Here is a 5,000-nt window from a genome sequence, read left to right on the forward strand (position 1 = left end):
GCGTTCGATGGCTGCCATTGGGAGTGTGCGCACAGGTACGAAGGCCACTGGCCTACGGTCGCGCACGCTCAATATCGTAGTATAGACACACCTCTCTCGCGGGTCTAATTGGCGTGCGCGGCCCCCAAAAGGTAACATAGCAGTTTGTTCTGCTGATACCGTGTTTCTCTATCTCTCTAACCAACTCACACAACAACATATATGTATTGATCGGTAATGATCCTTCCGCAGGTTCACCTACGGAAACCTTGTTACGACTTTTACTTCCTCTAAATCATCAAGTTCGGTCAACTTCGGCCATGCCAGCTGCAGCTCACGAAGGAACCGCGGAAGGTGTGCCTCCAGAGACCTCACTAAATAATCCATCGGTAGTAGCGACGGGCGGTGTGTACAAAGGGCAGGGACGTAATCAGCGCTAGCTAATGACTAGCACTTACTAGAAATTCCAGGTTCATGGGGACCGTTGCAGTCCCCAATCCCAACTAAATGAGCATTTGGGTGATTTCCCGTTCCTCTCGGAATGGGGGCGCCAATTGGCGAGAACACGCTGCTGCTCACATTGTAGCACGCGTGCAGCCCAGAACATCTAAGGGCATCACGGACCTGTTATCGCTCATTCTCACCTTGCTAAACACAAGTTGTCCCGCTAAGCAGGGCAAACGTGGCCGACGACCGCCCGTGAAGGGGCCGCCGGCCTTGACGTCAGGTGCGCCCGGAGGTGCACTGCTGACAGCGTTCTAGTTAGCTTGTTTGAGTCGCGTTCGTTATCGGAATTAACCAGACAAATCATTCCACGAACTAAGAACGGCCATGCACCACTACCCTTAAATTTGAGAAAGAGCTCTCAATCTGTCTTACCTCGATAAGTTCGGACCTGGTAAATTTTCCCGTGTTGAGTCAAATTAAGCCGCAAGCTCCACTTCGTTTTTTTTTTTTTTTTAAGAAATGCAGGTTTTATTGTACAAAAATACCTTATAAACCTACCCTCTTGACGTAGGACGTCGCCCGCCAGGGATTTTGTCCTACGTCGTTGCGAACCCTTTCGGATATCTCTTCGCGATTTATTTATTCAATTTTCCGTATCTTAATCCGCATTTTAAAGGCGTACACATACTGAGTCCGCGTGACTCTCTCTTTCTTCCCCTCTCGGAGATCTCAAGAAGTCAACCCGACATCTATCGATCTGACCATTCCGCCTCGCTGGCGGCAGCCTCCTCCGCGGGTGTCCATCGTCGGCCTGCAGCCAAAGCACGACGGCGCCTTTCGTTTTCGCGTCTGTTCCGCCGAGACCTTATCAGGTCCGCCTCCGTAGGCGCGGTCCGACGGCGGCGCGTCGTCGAGGGTCCCTCAGCCTGGACCCGAGCTCGCCATGCGCGCTGCATGAATAGACGCCGCTCATGGCGAATTCTAACCGTTTCAGGGGAAGGTGGTCCCCCTCTGCTACGCCTAGGTATGGGAGGAGGAGCTAGGCCCGCTCGCTCCGCCTCTACTGCCGTCCGCAGTATCTCGTCATCTCGGGCGGCCAGTGCTGCTGCGACGTCCGCAGCCAGTCGCACTCGCGCCCGATCCTCCGCTCTGCCGCGAAGCCGTCGGTTGCGGGCAGATCGCTGACGCGCTGCTCGCGCCTCGTTCACGCGCCGCGTGATGTCTTCGATGATGACGTCGTCCATCTCCTCACCGAAGAGTGCGGCCACACTTTCGAGGACCACTTCCTCGTCCTCGGCGAAAGCCGCTTCCGTTCGACCATTGGTGAGCGCTTCCTCATCGCGCCACAGCTGTTGAAGCACTGTGGTGATGGTCTTTGCTGCTTTCTGAATGCGGTCCCACCACTCCGCACTCTCCAGCAGCTTCTCTGCGATGTTGTTAAGCTGGACCGACTCGGGTGTCCCCCAGCCCAGCAGCTCACGTCGGATCTCCTCAAACACGGGGCACTCGAACAAGACGTGGGCCACCGACTCGACCGACCCCACGCACCGTGGACACTCCGGAGACGAAGCGAAGCCGCAGACGTGCAGGTACTCCCGGAAGAATCCGTGTCCGGAGAGCACCTGCGAAAGGTGGAAGTCCACCTTCCCGTGCTTTCGTCCCGTCCACCGGTGCAGGTCGGGAATCAGACTGTGTGCCCACGTCTGATAGCGGCTGGCCGATGGTGTTGCCGCCGCACGGTCCCAGGCGTCCTGCCATTGCATCATCGTGGCTGCTCGCTCCGCCGCTCGTACCTCCTTCCTGCTGGCGCCAGGCTCGACCAGCAGCCTGCTATAACACCTTGCGTCCTCGTTGACGACCAGCCAGTACGGCACCAAACCAGCCATCACCACTGACACCTCGTAGGATACCGAGCGGAACGAACTCGATACCCCACGTGCCAGTGGCTTCTGGACCTGGGCCAGTCGTCTTCGGCACCACTGCATGTCTGTCGCCTTAGCCCAGATGGGCGAGGCGTACCGGATCACCGACTCAGCGACTCCTGCCAGCAACCGCCGCTTGGCCACCTGGGGGCCGCTGTGGTTCCTCATCACCGAGGTAACCACCGCCACCGCACGGAGGGCCTTGTCCGCGGCCGCTTCCACGTGCGGTTTCCACGAGAGTTTCTCGTGGAGTTGTACCCCCAGGTAGCGTATCGATCGCTTTGACGTGCAGACCACTTCGCCGACGCGCACAGGAATTTCCAAACGTCCTCGACGCAGACTCGATATCAGAACCACCTCGGTTTTGTGGGGGGCGAGACTAAGGTGACGTGCCTCGAGCCACCCCATCACCGCGTCGATCGCAGCCTCCGCGACCGTCGCCGACTCCTCGGGTGTGCAGCCCTCGGCCAGGATGGCGATGTCATCGGCAAAGCCGACGATGGTGGCCCCTTCAGGGAGCTGGATCCGCAGAACGCCGTCGTACATAACGTTCCACAGAGTCGGGCCAAGGATTGACCCCTGTGGAACGCCTGCCGTCACCCGACGTGACACCGGGCCGTCGTGGGTGTCGTACACCAGCTCCCTGTCGGTGAAATAGTCGCGGAGCAGGAGTTGCAGCTGCGCTGGAACCTCCTTCTCACGCAGGGCCATCGCTATCGCCTGCCAGCTGGCGGTGTTAAAGGCGTTTCTGACGTCCAACGCCACAACCAGCAGACAGCGCTTATCCCGGTTGTTAGTCCGTCCGTAGGACATCGCGCGCTCGCCTGCTTCCACCACCAGCTGGATCGCCTGCAGGGTGCTCCGCTGCTTCCGGAATCCGAACTGGTTCTCGGCCAGCCGAGGTGCCTCCGGATCCTCCAGGTGCTCGTTGAGTCTGTCCAGCGTAGTCCTCTCGAAGACCTTCGCCGGATTGTCGATCAAGCAGATAGGGCGGCAGGACGAGGCTTCGCCCGGCGGCTTACCCGGCTTAGGCAACAGCACCAGCTTCTGCCTTTTCCATTCGCGTGGTATTTCGCCGGTGTCCAAGCAGCGCTGGTAGACACCAGCGAATGGCTCCGGATACTTCCGGATGGCAGCCGTTACCGCAGCGTTCGGTACTCCATCGAGGCCAGGCGCCTTCCGCGGATGCAGCTCGCTCGCTATCGCCTGGAGCTCCGCGCAGCTGATCGGACGGACCGGAGTGTCCCCTTCCGAAGGCGTGACGTCCGGCCACTCGACCGGGGGATGCTCCGGAAACAGCTCCTCGACGATCCGCTGCAACACCGCTGGATCGCGTTCACGCGCCGTCCAGCTGCCCCGAAACCGAAGAAGCACTTGCCGGAACCACTGTCCCGTCTCATCTGCAGCCAGGGCCTGCAGCCACTCATCGAACTGGCGCTGCTTGCTGGCCTTAATTGCCACCCTTAAGGCAGCACGCGCCTCCTGATGTTCCTCTGAAGCCAGTTCGGCGGACGTCTCGTCGAGGGCCAATAACTGTCGCTCCCGAGCCAACCGGCAGCGCTCGGTCAGCTCCTCGATATCCGGAGTCCACCAATATGTGTTGCAGTTCCTCCTCTGCTGCTGCGACTGCCCAATCCTCGCCATGGTAGCGTCGCAGGCCTCCGTAAGCACCATCCCCAGGCTTGCCGCATCGGTCACCCGATCGGCAAAACGGGTCGCCTCAAGTGCCAGCTCGAAAGTACGGGGGCAAAACTGGCGAGTTCGCCAGCGAGTACCCGCCTCCCGTACTTCGACACCTTCCTGCTGATGAATGCCCCGTCCGGGCCGCTGACCTGTACGATGCTGTTGCCCGACCGCAAACCGAATATAGCGGTGGTCGCTATAGGAGTAGCGGTCTAGCGTCCGCCAGGAGCTGATGTCCTCCGCTGCTCCATCCGATCGGCAGAGCGTTGGACTCGCGAAGGCGACGTCCACTCTGCTGGGCCGAGCCACACCGTTCCCCAGGAATGTCGGCTCCGTGCCGCGGTTGAGGACCTCCAATCCTAGGCTGGTAACCGTCTGAAGGAGCGCCTCACCCTTAAGGTTGGCCCGCTCGCTCCCCCAGGCCCCATGCCACGCGTTGAAGTCACCAGCTATCAGCACGCAAGGGTGGCCTCGCGCAAGTACCTCCAGCCGGTCCATCTGCTGCTCGAACTCCGGGAGGCCGATCGATGGCGGAATATAGCAGCAGATGACAACGATGCCCGCCACCTCGGCAGCTACGATGCCCGGATGCTGCACGCTCCTCACCCGCTGTATGGGAAACCGTTGGCCACTGGTGACGATCGCGGCCTTCAGTGCGTCGTCGGATGCCCAGTTCCCATTGTTGGCCGGCACAGCATAGAGCTCCGTGATGAGCATCACGTCTGCTCCCTCCTCCCTCATCCGCTGGAGCGCAAGATCCTGAGCGCTCCTGCTCTTACCGATATTTATCTGGAGCACTTCTATCATCATCGTGTGGCTGCAGCTTTGCACGAAGCTGCGGCAATCGAGTGCGGGCCGCCACACTTCAAACAGCGAGCCTCGCCAGTGCAGCTCGCTGCCTTGTGGCCTTCCGCGCCACACCGGATACACGCTTTGCTGCGGTCCTCTCCCGAGCACTGCCCGGCGAAG

The sequence above is a fragment of the Anopheles moucheti genome, assembly GCF_943734755.1.
Source record: "Anopheles moucheti chromosome X unlocalized genomic scaffold, idAnoMoucSN_F20_07 X_unloc_2, whole genome shotgun sequence".
In the NCBI taxonomy this organism is placed as follows: Eukaryota; Metazoa; Arthropoda; class Insecta; order Diptera; family Culicidae; genus Anopheles; species Anopheles moucheti.